The sequence below is a fragment of the Xenopus laevis genome, chromosome 7S (assembly GCF_017654675.1).
Source record: "Xenopus laevis strain J_2021 chromosome 7S, Xenopus_laevis_v10.1, whole genome shotgun sequence".
In the NCBI taxonomy this organism is placed as follows: domain Eukaryota; kingdom Metazoa; phylum Chordata; class Amphibia; order Anura; family Pipidae; genus Xenopus; species Xenopus laevis.
In genome coordinates this window covers 53680034-53697357 of record NC_054384.1, presented here as the reverse complement: position 1 = coordinate 53697357, position 17324 = coordinate 53680034, and the positions used below count along the sequence as shown (strand labels likewise).

Here is a 17324-nt window from a genome sequence, read left to right as displayed (position 1 = left end):
ATGGAATCTCTTGCCTGTCAAGGGGTGTGGAAATGATTGTCCTGTCAACAGGAAACCGCAAGTGCGGCAACCATTGCATCAGTAGCGTCCAGGTTTCAAATCAAGCAACCAATTTTGTACCCTTAACTGAATAACGGGTTTCCAGATAATGGATCCCATGCCTGTATATGTATTATTTTAACAACAACAAATGAACAAATATGCCCCAATATGCATTCGAAACTTTAACTGACAGGCTGAGATGGGACAGTAAGGTTAGCAAAACAGTTAGGTTTAGAAACTTCAACAAAAAACAAAATTATCTATATGTAAATTTTAATGTACATTAATATTTTAAAAAGTAGGTTTTTAGTGTCAGTATCACTTTAAAGGACATTTAAATTCTATTTCACTGCACCGTCCTAGTGAAATAAATCACCACGTTTTTCCTTTGGTATTCCTGTTAGGATAAAACTACAATGGCTTTGAAAAAGCACTCTAAGCACTGTACTGGCATCTCCTTACCTTAAAGGAGTTGTTCACCTTTAAATTCACTTTTGGTATGATTTGGTATGAGTGATATTCTGAGACAATTTTCAATTGGTTTTCATGTTTTATAATTTGTGGTTTTTGAGTTGTTTAGCTCCGGTTTACAATTTCAGCAATCTGGTTGTTAGGGTCCAAATTACCCTAGTAACCATGCATTGATTTGAATAAGAGACTGGAATATGAATAGGAGAGGCCTGAATAAAAAGATGAGTAATAAAAAGTAACAATAACAATACATTTGTAGCCTTATAGAGCATTTGTTTCAAGATGGAAAGAATGGAAAGAATCAGAGGAAGAAAGCAAATAATTCAATAACTATAAAAAATAAAAAATGAAGACCAATCGAAAAGTTTCTTCGAATTAGCCATTCTATAATATACTAAAAGTGAACTTAAAGGTGAACCACCCCTTTAAGATCTTTGCTCCCCTGGCGATATGACATGTGCAGTAGATTAAATCTCATGTATTCTGTTTAGCAAGTGGAACAAGAATATTCACAAGGGATGTTTGGGACGCCGATAGAAAGGTAAGTAAAATGTTGACAGAGCTCTTAGTTTTTTCACAGACTGGTGCAGTTCTTTCCTAACAGGAGCACTGACCTTATAGCAATCTAGTATTTTACACTCCCAGTGAAATAGATTTTACATGTCCTTTAAGGCATATTTTTGCTCTACAACCAAAGGTGACAATTTCTTGGGGGGTGTGATAAATTTATTTTGTCATTTCTCAAATTTGAATATTCATATTACCGGTTTCACAGAGAATTCAGTATAAGGCCAAATAAAAAATGATAGATTTGGCACTTGCATATTTCAATGCCCAGTGAGGATGGATAAAATCAAAATGTTAATCTCTTTGATAGCTCCTCTCAGCCATTCCCATGGCAGAAACAGGAACATCCTCCCAACAGTTTCAGAAGGCGATCTAGGACAATGAGCATGCAGAAAGTCAGTTTATATAACTTCTTATCTATGTGTGTGGTTTTTTTATCTATTGTACTAAAACCAAATCTATAGTATCCCAGGATATAACAGTATCATTTATTTGCCAATGTAACTTTCCTTTTTGCTTTGTGTACTGTTTTATACTTTTTATTTCTTCCACATCTCTACATCTACATCTAAGAATTTATGTCCAATTACTCACGAAACTGCTCTTCTACTCTTTAATGCCTCACTTATCCCCTTTTCAAATTCAAGACTACACTATGGCTGCATTCATTTTATGGAATTCCCTAGCATGTTCCATCCATCTTTTCCCCAATCTAAAAAATCCCTAGTGGACAGTCAGACTAAATCTAAACCCTTAGAGGCCTATTTACTAAAACTCTACTTTTTCACACTCATTTATAAAAAGAAATTTGACCAGACTTCCAAACCCAAATTATTTAGCAATAATTATTCTTGAAAAATCGGTGCAACAAAATCATGTATGACTTTTTCGAGTTGTCACCCCAAAAAACTCAAATTTATCGGATTATTGAACAAAACCAGTGCAAACAGCCAAAACTATCAAGAATCCTGAAGGTAAAAAACATATTTCAATTATTAAAGGGGTCGTCTGCCATTGACTTCTACATACTTTCAACAGGATTTAGCTTGGAGTATTTTTAGCAGCTTCAGAGTATAATAAATCTAAAAAAAATGAGATTTATTTTTCCTCTAAAAAAAATTTTCCCATTAAAAACTCAAGGTTTAATAAATAAATAAAAAGGCCCCCAAATGTCATGTGAGTTTAAGGGGGTTATTTATTAAAGTCTGATTTTTTTCTGGTGGAAGTTTTAAAGGGGAAAACATAATTTTTTCAGAAGAAAATAAAAACTGGAATTTTTCATGATTAATTATACCTCAAGGCTGCTAAAAGTCCAATTAAAAAAATACTCCATCTCAAATCTGTCATGTAGAGCATGTTTCGGGCCTTTCGTGCCCTTTCTCAAGGACACTTGTGGAAGGGCACGAAAGGCCCGAAACATGTTGTGTGAATTGTAGTCCACAAATAAATTGAATCAAAGCAGAATTACTTGAAGTGCTCTCCTTAATCATTTAATTTGAGATTACTTTAGGGATAGCGGTGCCCTGGATAAGGATTGATGCACTGGGCATGAATTTGTTAAAGGCAGAGCATAAGAACACCCCTTTGGAGGTCATGTAGAAGTCAATGGCAGCTGTCCCCGTTTACAGTTGGAATATATCATGATCTGCGCTGGGTTTCAAACAATAATCCAATAATTCATAGTTTTCTGGCGATAATCTAGATAATATGGTGATAATCGAGTTTTTGGAGGTCAACTCCCAACAAAACCTACAATTCGGATTTTTTAGGATTTCATCTTTTCCCACACCAGATTTTTTGAGTAGATTATTTATAAATACAGTATAAATGTGCACTGGAGTTTGGTCAAATGGGTTTTAAGAAAATAGTGAGAAGTTTTGGATTTTAGTAAATAACCCCCTAAATCTCTTTACAACAAAAAGTGTAAATTTTATGTTAAAAACATTTTTATGTTAACAGATCATGCAAAAATTTACATTTCTCAACTACAGGGATTCTTATTTTTGCAGAAAAAAAGAAGAATTCAAGTTTAATTTCGTTAAAGGGGTTGTTCACCTTTAAACAACTAGTTGGTTTCAGATAGATCACCAGAAATAACAACTTTTTCCAGTTACTCAGTTACTCTGTATTTTATATGTGTGACCATTTTTTCTAATATGTAAAGTGTCATTTTTCACCTTCTAAAGCAGTTCTAATAGGGGGGTCACCGACCCTGTAAACTGTTTCTTATCTTTGTCCCTGCTGAGCAGAATCTCTGGGTTTCATTACAGGCAGCTGTTAGAGTTGATACAATAGTTGCTAATACTACAGAGATGCTGCTGAGAAATGTATCAACTGAATGTTGCAAAATTGTAACAGTTTAGAATCTGCACCTGAATTACTGAGCTGCCAGACTCAAACACCAGAGACACAAGCATTCAACTTTAAACTTAGATTTTGGAAAAACAGTAAAAAATAAATAATGGAAAGTAATTGTAAAAAAGTCTAATAATCTAAAAACAACTGAACTTAAAAAAGTGTTTGGAAGGTGAACAACCCCTTTAAGAAAATACATTTAGTTAATACTATAGCAACGTACATAACACAATCATGCGAATCCCAAAAAAACATTTTTGAGATAAATAGATATGGGAGTATTCTTAAGAGTAAAGTGATTTTTACTCCCTGCTGAAAACAAGCCATACATTATTCAAATTAAGTCAGTTCACCTGAAGGAAGTGTTTTACCCTAAATGTGTCATTTTTGCAATATGGCAAATATTCCCAGAGCCATACTGCAATACTCAGGGGCGCTCCGCCGATGAGGCAAGTTGAGGCACTCGCCTCAGGCGGCAGCACCGCCCTGGTTACCTAGGGTGGCAAAAATGACGCTCCTGGTAACTAAGAGCCGAATTTTCGAGTTTCAACCCGGAAATTCGGCTATTCTAGTGCAGAGAGTGCAATTGCGCTCTCTGCACTAGCGATATGGACCCCCCCCCGGCTCTGAAGGTGAGTGCCGTGGGGGAGGCGAGGGTGGCAAAAACAAAGGCCGCCTCGGGCGGCAAATTGGGCAGGATCGCCCCTGGCAATACTCTAACATCAAATCAATTTTAAAAACAGTTGCCCTGCTGTTAAAATAAGATTAGCAATTACTCGGTGTACTGAAGTGCTAAGCAAGTGTACATAACCTGTATTTCTGAAAATTTCTGAAGAAAAACTGCCAACTAAGAAACAAAATTGCACAGGGCAATGTTGGTAGCTTTGCATTTGTGTCAGTGTATAAACAGGATGGAAATCCTAATAAGCAATATAACCCCCCCCATTACATTTATAGCTTTAATGTTCGCTTTACTTAAAATAGTAGATACAACTGCATGTCATTATCTTACCCAACAAACTCATCCACTTGGGGTACACTTTTAAATAATGGCAGAGAGTGATGTGCTTCACATCAACACCTTTCCCCACATTAGAATTCAATGCCTCTCACTGGGCTCCAAATGCTTCTTGTGTTTTTATCAAGATGGGACTGTTTTAGTTCTACATAAATTCTGAGTCTACGAGCTTGGCAGGACCAAGGACTTCATGTTGAGCTTGAATTAAAGTCTCATTAAACATCAAAGATATATACCCCAGCAACTCCACATGCTGGTTTCCCACCATAGTTACTTTCTGGAGCAGATATTAACGGTTTAGAAGGAGAGTGGATACAAAGAGAAAGCTTTGGCTGCTATAATGATGCAGCTAAGGTGGGCATAAAGAAGCTCAAGGCTCTTATGAAAGATGTTTTTGTTCTCCACCTCCGAAATTCCACAAAGGATTTATGTGAGAGATGAACATACATAGGAGGATGACCAGTTCACAGCATCAGAGACAGCAAAATTGCAAAGGAGATTATTTTTTTTTTTTTATAACACTAAACCATGCAATGGACATGAAAAGCCAAATTCATACCATCAGAGGAATATTTGTCCTTTCATGCTTAGTCAGAACCAAGGATATTTATCTTTTCCATCTAAGTAGAATCTTGTGAGCTTTGTTGCACTGAAATCCATGTTTGATATAAAGCAGGCTGTTTCAGCTGAGCTGGAGCTAGCAGATACACATGCTCTTTTTGTGCAAGTTTTATGGGAAAACCTGCTTCATCAAGCACATGTACAAGTAAATGGTATATTATTGAAAATTATTTATTTTTCTGCAGATATGCAATAATATGCCTACAAATGTTACAAATGACGCAAGTTCTAGGGCGAGCAAAAGAATCTCGCCCCTTATTACTTATTCAGTCTGCACTTGCATCTGGGTATTAGCTGTGCACATGCTAGATTAAGGGGGTTATGTAAAAAAACTGGAAATGTTCTCATTATTTTATTAAAACAACTTTGACCAAACTCCCATCCACAATTTTGCCTTATTTATCAATAAAATAGCTTAAAAAATTGAGTGCAGGAAAAGACTCAATAAAATTGTAAAAATTTTTCAATCTTGCCGATTTTTCGGATATGATGCCTGAAAACTATAAATTATTTGTATTATTGCACAAAGCCCAGCGCAGATCATAATATCTTCCAATTGTAAAAGGGAAATTTGCCATTGACTTCTATATGACCTCGGCAGGTTTGAGATGGAGTATTTTCAGATTCAGTCTTTTAAAAACCTCTGGGTATAATAACTTCTATTTTTTTTCCCACAGAAAATGTGTATTTTCCTCCTTTAAACCCCCAACCAGAAAAATTAGCATTTTAGTAAATAACCCCCTAAAAGTCTGCCACAACACTTTCTTTTTATTTAGTTGCCAGGTTCAGTTACAGGATTTAAAACTATATTCTGGGAAGTGGTAGAATAGGGAGCCTTAGAACTGAAAAACTATATAAATTAAAAAATAATTATCAGCTGAAAAATTAGACTAGACTAATCTGTAACATACAGTACTACTATTTTTCAAGTAAATAAAAAAAGTAATAAAGCACTTTTTTCAAGTGCAAATATTTTCAACCAAAAATTAACTTTTTACCAATTGCAGTGATGGTGGTTTAGGGGTTGATCCTCTGTTCAGAAAATTAAAATCATTCCTGCCTAAGGCGCTTTCCTTGCTTGTTATGACACTACACTTGCATACTAGAGGGAAGAAGTACTGTCCCCAAGTCCAAGGAAGTGTGTATTCACAATATATAAGAAAAAAACTGATCACAAGGTGCTGAATTCTTATACTCAGGAGCAGCAGGGAATTTTTTTTAAATTATTTTTGTTCAGAGACTTGGTATACCCACTAAACCCTTAATCCCGCTATTGATGGGAATACCCTTGGGTGTGGGTTGGTCTCTTACCAGTCCGGGTTTCTTGCTACAGTATATCCCTGGGTAATCATGTTGAGGTAATATCCTTTTATGTTATCGACGTAGTTACAGTTTTTACAGATCATAAAAATCTGCTGTGCATTGAATCCGCTAAGTGCCTAAATCCCAGACAGGCTAGGTGGGCATTGTTTGCTACCCGATTTAATTTCGTTGTAACTTTCAGGCCCGGGGAGAAGAACATTAAAGCTGATGCTCTAGATTTTTTGTCTCCAGTTCTAAAGAAGAATCTGAACATGATCAATTTTGGGTAAGGAATTGATTGTCGCAGCCCTAAGTAATAACCTCTCTTCCTCTTTGTCTAAAGTCCAAGATAAGGCTCCTTCCAATTTGCCTCCAGGCAAACTTTTTGTCCCAGAACTTTGTGAGTCTGTTCTAACTGAGACTCACGGCTCTAAAGTAGTCGGACATCTGGTCCGCACAAAGACCTGTTCACATACACTTTGGTGGCCAACTTTGAGGAGGGACGTTGGTAACTATATTGATTTGTGCCTGGTCTGTCAGAATTCCAAACCTTCCAGGTCAGGGTTCTGCTACAGTCATTTCCTAACCCTGGGCCATGGCCATGGACCCATATTTCCATGGACTTCATTGTGTAGTTACCTCCCTCAAGAGGGAATACAGTAATTTGGGTGGTGGTGGATCATTTTAGTAAAATGTCCCAGGGTGTCTCCTGAGTATCAGGTTGGTGATAAGGTCTGGTTGTCCTCCAAAAATATTCCTTTGAAGGTTCCCTCTGCCAGATTGGGACCTAAATTCATTGGCCCTTTTTCAGTATCTGAGTTCATTAATCCCAGTACTGTCCAGTTGGAACTTTCTCCTGAGCTTAAGATTTCTAATTCATTTCATATGTCTTTATTAAAACCTGCCAGAATTGTTTGTCAATCTTCTTCCAGTGTCTGTCGAAGGTCAGTACTTGGTGCAGAAAATAGTTGATTCTCGTCTCTCTAGAGGTAAATTACAGTATATGGTACATTGGGAAGGTTATGGTCCTGAGGAGAGGTCATGGGTTCCTGCCTCTGACGTTCGGGCTGATCGTTTGGTACGACAATTTTATTCCAGGTTTCCTGATAAGCCTAGGGGTCCGGTGGCCCCCTCTAGAGGGGGGGGGGTTATGTGATCACTCACCCTGGTGGTCTAGTGGGGGTGCATTGGGGACCCCATTCACATCCTCGGTGGGGACGCCCGCCGTGTCCTATTCCTCCCGAGCTGTCTCTGAATGCACCATTTGTTCGGGTTGCATGCTCGGCTGTTTCCAGAATTTATTCGTAAAGTGCCGAACGTGACGTCATCAACGGTGTGAAATTCAAATATTTAAAGGGCTCTTTGTGATGTTTCATTGCCCAACGTAAAAGGTCTTTTCTTAAAGTTCCTGGGTGTGTTTCTACTTTGTTATTCTATCTATATCTAACTATACCTGATCCTGCCTGTCCTTGATTCTCGTCCTGTCTGCTGCCTGTCCTGATTATTGCAGGTCTTTGACAACTCTTTCGGATTCTGATTTTGTTCAGCGATATTGTATGGTCTGTGACCCCGACAGTCCCTACATCTCCTGCATCTGTACCGTATTGACTGTCTGTTACCGTCCCGGCTTTTGATTACGTTCCTTGTCCCATTCTACAACACTAAGCTTGGTTCCCTTGCTCGCTTAGAACTCTTTCTTAGGTTCTCCCACAATAAGACCTGGCGGCATTTGAGTAGCAGAGGGCTCCATCCGAAGTCAAAGGTGGCTGCCACATGCGGAAGAGAGGGTCTAGACCGTAACCTTGGGGTTTGTTTTGGGTTTGGGATATCCTGCATTAATGATTAAGACCAAACTAGAACAAGTTTCAATGATTCCTTATAGCTACAAAAAATGTATAAATAAATGATTGCAAATGGAAAATTCTAGTTTTTATAGTTGCGAATTGTAAAGGCTTATTTATTGAAAGTCTGATTTTAGTGGTTTAAAAACTTAGTGAAACCACAAATAAACTCACAAACCCTAAAACCATGATTGTCATTGAATATGAAAAATCCAAACCAGTACAAGAAAAAAAAGCGCTGAATGATGTGCTAAAAAATACAAATACCTGAAAACCTCTAAAAATTTTAGTTTTTTTTAATCCGAAAACCTCTGTCCAATCCAAATTGTTTTAAAGTGGTCCAATCAGATCAGTGCAGCTCTCATTGACCTCATACGTTTACTTGGCCAAGTGTTGCATTCGAGTTTTTGTGGTTTTTACACTTAGGGGTTTATTTATCAAAGGACGAATTTCGAAGGTATGTGAATTTTTTTTAACTCTAAATTTGAATGTACTCACAACTCGAATAGGAGGTTTTTTAAGAAAAAACTCAAATGTCTAACATTCGATCAAATAGGAATGATCCGAAAATCGGAATCAAATTCAAATTGAATTCAAATCGAGTTTTCCTCCGAAAAAAAACTTGAATTTATCGAATTTGAACTGTTTCTAGGGTCGAGGTGTGATAAATTTCATATTCAAATTTAAGTTGGTGGTTTTAAATTCAAAATTGTGAGTTTTGACCAAAAAAAATAAAAAAATTCAAATTTACCATTTGAACCTTAGTAAATCTTGAATTTTTTGAGCTTTTAGAAATACAGAAAAAACACACATTTTTTGAGGTTTGTGGAAAAAAATGAAATTTGATTGTTAGTAATGGGCCCCTTAAAGGGACTGTTCACCTTTGAGTTAACTCCTAGTATGATGTAGAGAGTTATATTCTGAGACAATTTGCAATAGGTTTTAATTTTTTATAACTTGTGGTTTTTGGGTTATTTAGCTTCTTATTCAGCAGCTCAAGTTCAGCAATCTGGTTGCTTTAGAAACCATGCATTACTTTGAATAAAATACTTGAAAATGAACAAGGAATAGCCTGAATAGAAAGATGAGTAATAGAAAGTAGCAATAACAATAAGGGGCCTATTTATTAAACCTCAAGTTTTTCTGGTCGAGTTTTTAGAGAGGAAAAATTGAATGATTTTGTCATGATTTTTTGGTAAATTAAGGGGATTCAGATTAGGCAGTTTGGTTATTTTTTTTATCATAGTGAGTGAATTTTAGTAAATACCCCCCTGCATGTGTAGCCTTATAGAACATTTTTTTAGATGGGTTTAGTGACCCCCCCCCCCATTTGAAAGCTGGAAACAGCCAGATGCAATAAAGACCAATTGAAAAGTTTCTTAGAATGAGCAATTCTATAATATACTAAAAGTTAATTTAAAGGGGAATAACCCATTTAATGTAATATTTTGAATGCATTAGGATAAGCTTTGGATATACTGTACATAGATATAAGAAAAGACAAAATGTTTCCCAAAACTGTGCTTTGCTATATTGATAGCTGAAAGCAATGTTGAATACACACAGGTGTTTGGTGCACCTGTAGTTTGTTGGCTTCTCCTGTATTAACAGGCAGATGAACACAGTGTGAACAAAGGTAAAATAGAGGTCACAGATCATATGATCATATATGTACATGGAACCTTGAAGGAAGCTGGTATGCTCAGACACACAAGGGAAACCCTGCGGATTTCCGGTTTTGGGGCCCCGGGTTTCTGCTGCAGAACAAACAAGGAATTGGTGCGTAGTAATAATTCCGTAAAGGGGTACGGACAAGGATTAGGCAAGGCGTAGTCACAAAACAGGCATAAGGGTCAAGGCAGGCGGCAAGAATCTAAGTCAAAACAAACCAGGAAATTCCAACAGTTAATAATGCTTCAGCAGGGTCTGTAAACAGAAGCCAGCTTGGACACTGTTAAAATAGAAGAAGGCCTTTTTAAAGGAGAATTGGTGAACGAACCGATGCCAACATCACTTGCGCACATCCACAACAAACCTGTGATGTTGCTGGAAGCACGCGCCGGCGCGTTTTACAATAGCCCTTAGAAATTGCCCTAACCCCTACTGGGATAAAGAAAATCACTCTATCATCTTATTTTTTTGGGGGAGTTGGCTTCTTGTTGTGCTTGATTTAAAATTCTAAGTCTTGCAGATAAAGCAATTTAGAATGAGTACACCAACTAAATTCACAAGGGATCAGTTAGATTAGTGGGAAGCCTATGAAACATGCAAACATGCAAATCAGCAAAACTGATAAGCAAGGGATGGTCAGGGGTAAATACAATTAAGAGATGAGCCATTGGTAAAAAACTATATTCCCGATTAAACAGGCAGTTCAAGTCAATAGTTAAAGGCAGAAAAACGCAAAATGCGAAATGGATATATCCCAGTGGGAAAAATATATACTGCGAAAGCCAAGTAGTGCAATATAAATACTAAAAAGCAAAAAATATATAAATAGTAACCCTTCCCCCACCAACAATGTAGAATCTACATTGCTGGGAAAGAAGTTGCATATATGGCATTTCCACTTTCAATTCCAACATAATGCTCCTTAGCAGTCATAGCCACTGGCAGGGAAAGGGCTAAAAATGGAAACCATAGAAATATGTACTATATGTTTTATTCACATTAAAAAACAATATACCTATAATTAAACAAGGGGCTACAAGTAAAACTTGGGTTTAAAATGTGTTCTGATATTTGTAAAAATATAAAAGAGTAAAGATAGGGAAGCATGTACAGTCAAGTATCAAGTGGCTAACATACAGGCATTCTTATCTCATGGGTAAGATTAAGAAATGTGTGCTATTTGTAGCACAATGGTGTATCTGCACTAAAGAAGGCAGTTTAGAATCAAATTTGGATTAGGGTGTCTGTGCCTTTAGTTAAACAACTAGTTTTAGGCCTTAAAGAGAGGAGCTCTTTAAAGGTCTGTTAATGCATAACATTTTGCTAACTTGGATTGATTGCATTGTTCACAGATTTTCTTCTTCAAAAATGTTATTATAGACAGCTTCACTGAAGATAACCTCAATGATGTAGATATATGCAATCTTTAAAGTAAAATTTAAATGATACATTTTATTGGCTAATTCACCATATTAAAAATGTGTGCTTTAAGGTGTGGCTTACCATGCTTTAGGCATGGCATAATCTTGGTTGTACCAGTAAAGCCAAACAGTTTAAGGATCAAATGGGATTATATAATAACTATGTGCACAGTTATGTAAATCATTGCAGTCAATCTGATATATGCTTCTGCAAATAGCCCAATAAGCTAATTGCTGGTTAATTTCCTGCAAGCATTCCCTAATTTAGTAAACAATCCAGTTAAAGAAGGCAGTGATTACATATTGTGATGTTTAAACCTAAGAAGTTATATTTGCCAAAGGTTGGCATTAAAACGAAGATATTGGAAAAAATGGTATTAAAGGGGTTTGCCGACTCTTTAACTGTTCTAAATTGATACATTTAATTCATACATTTGTTAACTTTGTCCCTGCTGAGCAAAATCCCTGAATTTCATTAAAGGGCACCTATCACCGCCAAAATCAAGCCCATATTAACGACCTGACCAGTACAACCTTAACACGTTAAATCAAACTACATATATAGTTTTTTGGGAAAAAAAACCTGCAGGTTTTAAAAAATCCCTTACTTTGTCCATACAGTGACTATAACATGCAAAGATCAGGAGCATGCTCAGATTGTAGAATTGCCTTGAGTATTCTACCCAGAATGCCTTGTTTTGGTAAACTCCTCCAGAAGTATCACAAGATTTCTCTTTCTTGTCCCCTGCTGGTGATGTTATTATGCAAATGAAGGTAACACATAGATTTGCCTGATTTGAAAATAGTTTAGAAGGGTTGCTGAGCAACCAATGAATTTCAACTGAGCATGTGCGAGATTTCAGAGCTGCAGTTGGCTGTGAAGATATAGGTAGGTAGAAGGAGCCAGTGAAATCCAAGATGCCTGCCGCAGCTAGAACTGTAGTAGAGATAGGGGAGATTTTGTAAACGTATAGTGAGCTGATGATTTACATTATACAAACAACTCTAACTGTTTTAAAAATCGGATTTCTTGAACTTTCACATAGTGTCTTTACTTAGTAAATGATTTTAGTTATGATTAATGCCCTATAAAGGTAGTTGTTAGAATTGATACAATAGTTGCTAATATTGCATAGATGCTACTGAGAAATGTATCAACTAATTGTATCAACTAATGTAACAGTTCAGAATGTTCCTGGATCGCTGAGCTGCCAGACTGATACACTAGAGGGGTTTATTTACTAAAATCCAAAATTTTCAGATTAATTGATAAAAAAAATCTGATCAAACTAGAATCCACAATTTATCCTTATTTATCATTAAAAAACAACAAAAAAATCATATAAAAAAACAACTTTTTCGGATTGTCGCATGAAAACTGAAACTTTTTCGGGTTGTCATGTGTAAAATCAGAATTTTTATGATTTGACACCCTAAAAATCTGAATTTTCTGTGAAATCAGTGGAAAAGCCAGAGATGTTCGGATTATCATATGAAACCCTGCAGAGACCATAATAATATAATATCCTATTTTATATATATATATATATATAATATCTTCAAACTGTAAATAGGACCTCTGCCATTGACTTCTACTGGACCTTGACAGGTTGAAGATGGAGTATTTTCGGATTCAGACTTTGGGGTATAATAAATCTCGAAAAATGTAAGGTTTTTTTTCACTAAAATTAGAATTTTACAGTAAAAAAATGTGAATTGTTTCAAGTTTTTACCATTCAGACTTTAATAAATAACCTGGTTTGGTTAAACTTACAAGAAAAAAGGTTTGCGATAAGAAGGATAAGGACAAAAGCTTATAGTGTGTTGCAAATATAAAAGCACAAGTTGACCTCTCAGCAATAAATGAGCTAGATACCACCTTGAAGAAAATAAAAACAGGTAGCATGTTTATCAAGCAGAATTAATGCTTAAACCGCAACAGCTGCCCTGTCAGCAGGCTGCCAGACAGCCAAGCAGAATGTTTACATTATCTAAAATATACACTGCACATTGTTTTGGCATAACTGTGCTGACTTGGCATTACCCTTGAATCCACCTACAGTGACACATAGTACAGTATGTTAGAATGGAATGGACCTGGTCTGTTTGTAGAAATATCATACAACATGTAATGTATTTGCAAGTGATAGTGATAAGAATAAGTTATGTGTCAGCGAGATTTATAATATACAGGGGACATGAGTGGCACATATATATATTGATAATAAATAAATATTTGACATGGGGTAGATAAAGTCATATTGGTTGGCATTTTTGTAAAAAATATCAGATCATATTGTGGGCCTACATAGTGTAGATCTGATGGGAAAGGACCACATTAAGATATACTGATGGGATTTTCAAACCTCTCAGATATATGACTGATATTCAGACAGATAATACAGTTGTACAGGCCACTAGAAATACACCATACACAGACCAGCAGGCTACAGAGTTGGCAGCTTTAATCAGCCTATAAATGGCAAGCGTGGTGGACAGTGCAATAACTGATGCATCATTGTACAGAATTTTAATTGGAGGTTGGCACAGTGAATTATTTTTATTATTTTTTGTGTCATTCATGAATCAGGATGTACAGGTCAGAAACACCAGCTGCTAAGGAGACCTATACTTCATGCCTACTAAACAATAAGGTTTGCATCTGACTTAGCTATGTTCTGAACCTTGCACCGGATTTTCAGTCTGGCACATGGCACAGAGCACAGCTAGCACCTGTCTTAAGTACAAAAGCAAATGTGAAAGAATACAGCTGCTGCCCCCCCCCTCCCATTTTGAGCTCAAAAATCAGCGTTGGAGTGGGGCAACATCGTTAGTGCATTGAGACCAATAGTGCTCTCTGCACTAGCAGAGCTGAATTTCTGGGTGCTTAAAGTTACAAGAGGTGGCTTTTGCCGTCCCTTGTAACTGGCCGCTCGCTGCCGTCTGAGACAAGGTTCTCACATTGCCTCATGGCAGGAGGAGCGGCCCTGTTTATTATATAATATTAACAGAAGAGAAGAAATATGATATGTGCCATATACCATCATTTTAAAAACTGCATATTTAGTGGTTTTTAGTACCAGATTTCAATCTGCCTGACGTATTTTGTGTGTGCAACAGACCAGTATGTACAATGTATGTTAATACTTTACAGGTCAAAAAGGCCAGCTGCAATGATCTGCTTCCTTGCAGACAATTAGTTAATGGGATCAATCAGTAGGAGGAACAGAGTGAAACAAGCAAATAAAATGAGCTGTAATTATACTGCAAGTAATAACATGCACACGTGTTCACTTGAATCAAACAAAAAAAATCTTTTAGGGGACCCATATGTGACATTAAAAAGGTTTCCAGTGTAAAAGCAAGAAAGCATGGGCTACATCGGTTAATTATTTCAGTATGGCTTGCAAGCAGTGCTAGAGGGTACAAGGTCAGCAGCACAAGCTGAGGTAAGCAAATTGGGATTTCTCCAAAGGATGTTGGGTATGGTGTAAAATGAAGAAAGTGGTATCTGGAGGATAGGAAACTCATTACTATGTATACATACATACATCAATGTACAGGCTAATGAATATGGAAATAAAGCATGATAGTTTAGTGTTTTTATGCCTTTGATGGAAAATAGCTGAAATCTAAACATATATTACAAGATGTTTTACTGCTAAATAAAAAGAATGAGAGATAGTTGACTAACAAACGGAAAGTGCATGGAACCCATTAGCATTGTTTTAAAAAAATTATATTTTTTGGTTTTTAAAGTGATTGTGTATTCATTTTGAGTATGCAGTGACAACAAAGAGTGTTTCAAGATTTAAAGTAAGTTGCATTGTGTTCTTTTGGGCAGACAAGCACTACAATTCCACATTAAAGCTAATTGTATCTAAACAGTGTACTTATATTTTATCTATCCCAAAAAAAAAAAAAAAACAGGATGAAGAGGCTTAGGGGCAGGATTAAGAAGGTAGCCTGGAGATAGGATGATAAAGTAACTGACACCAGTAGGGTAAGACAGTGATTAATCTAGCACCATAATTAAAATGTGCACCATGGACAAATTTCTGCATGCACCACCTTTAAGTAGAAAAGGCAGCAATATGATTTCTAGACTCAACCCCCACCCCCATCGACACAAGAGAAGGAAATAATGGGATACATCAGAGAGACAGAGAAAGAAGGCATGCTGTAGGTTGTGAATCACTAAGTAAGTGGAAGCTTCTGAAATAGGTAATATAATGCTTAGAATGAAGTGCATATTGAATAACTGCTAAGGAAAAGGAAAACAGGCAGACAATGTATGAATCAAAAGTCAGAGATTTGAAAGAACAAAAGCAAATTAATTTGCACTGACAAAGACATTAATGTTATTGAGATCATAAATAACTAAAACAAACAAAAAAGGGCTTAAACAAATTAAATACTCAGATTATGAGACATAATACCATAAGTGAGAACCCTCTGGTGGTTATAATTTGTTATATTTACTCACCCCTCCTAGAGGTTAGATGGGAGCATAGGCTGCTAAGAACAATCTGATCCTCTACCTGTTTCAGAGGCTGCCTGCTGAAATCTGCTTGTGTAGCAGCATACAGGCTAGAATGGAAGTACAGAAGGAGGGGAGGGGTAGCAGGGGGTGTGAAGAGGAAGGGTGGGGGAGAAGACACATTGAGACCAGGTATGTTAAGCAGTATGGGGAAGGGACCTGGCAAGGGAAAATATACAATGTGGTGCTGTTAATAGATTGATAATTGCTGAAAAATATATTTATACATGCAATTAAAAGAACATACATCAAATGGTTTTGTATATTTGTGCTTCTATTGTGTGTATCGCTCTAATGTATGTCCTAATGGCTCACTTTGATTTCGAAGAGAAAAAAGATTTTTATGTGATTGTGTTCTTAGAATTTAGGTGTGGAAATTTAGGTTTAGAGAAACATTTACAAAACCAAAACAATACAAAAACTGTCACTAACAAAGAGTGCCCTCATCTCTTGCAACCTCCTGTTTGTGTTCCCTGGTGAGAAGAAAGAATAAGGGTTGGAAACAAAGAAAAGAGATGTGATAAGAAGAACACAAGGACTTATGTGAAAACACAATGTGAATACACTAAGGTTAATTGAATCAGAGAAAGCCTAACTGGTTGTTTTGGTTACCGTCTGCTTTTTTCAACTTGTATGCTGGTATACTCATGAATGGCTAGCACCGTATTAATTCTAATTTCTGGATCCAGTCTTGCATAGACAGTTGCAAGATTGCACGTCCTAGAACATCTGGGCTCTTTGTCATTGGTTTGTTTCTGCAAAGATAAGCAATCTTCAGTACAAGCAATACACAATGGTTTAGAGGCCTCAGGCACAGGGCACTTCTAATTAACCCTATTAGTTAGCCTAACAATGGTAAGACAGCTAGCAGAAAAACTAACCTTCAAGGGTTCAAATTTGTCATTTATTCAAAAATGTTTTTGGTGTAAATTGTGTGTAGCACTATGATACAGCAAATAAAAGTGTTAATACCTATTCATAGCAAATAAATTGCATTCTTTTTTTTTTGGCTATATAATCTCGTGCAAAATTTTTTCTTTCCTGCCCTTCGAGTATTTAACCTGTGGGGCCAAATATGGTGCCATTTAGAAGGGGTGTGTCACTCTGGCATTACCCCTGCATAAGTACAAACAACTGCTTTCTAAACTAAGGTCTGCTGGGCTTAATGGAGTTGTTTGCACATGGATAGGAAACTGGCTACAAGATTGGGTACAGAGGGTGCTTGTTAATTGTACATTATCTACTTGGAGTAAGGTTCTTAGTGGGGTCCCTCAGGGCTAGGTATTGGGTCAACTTTTATTTAACATGTCAATTAATGACTTAGGGGAGGATATTGTAAGTAATGTATCAGTGTTTGCAGATGCGTCTGGGGAAAAATTATGGATTTAAGGGAAAGACACTCAAAGCTACTAGTATAACGTCCTGCCATAGATAATACTGAGAATTGCCTCTGATAAAACACATATTAGTGTCTT

The 17324-nt window shown here is 36.7% G+C and overlaps 1 protein-coding gene across 2 annotated transcripts in view; it reads right to left on the bottom strand.

Annotated features, from left to right (window-relative positions):
* LOC108697557 (draxin) overlaps nucleotides 1-15909 on the bottom strand; it is a 36274-nt gene extending 20365 nt beyond the window's left edge. Inside the window, exon 1 of one of the 2 annotated variants that reach the window (XM_018227701.2) lies at nucleotides 15796-15909. The gene's annotated coding sequence lies outside the window, so the exon portion shown is untranslated. The remainder of the gene's footprint in view (nucleotides 1-15795) is intronic. The other variant, XM_018227702.2, reaches the window with a different exon arrangement.
* Between the last annotated feature and the right edge of the window lie 1415 nt (nucleotides 15910-17324).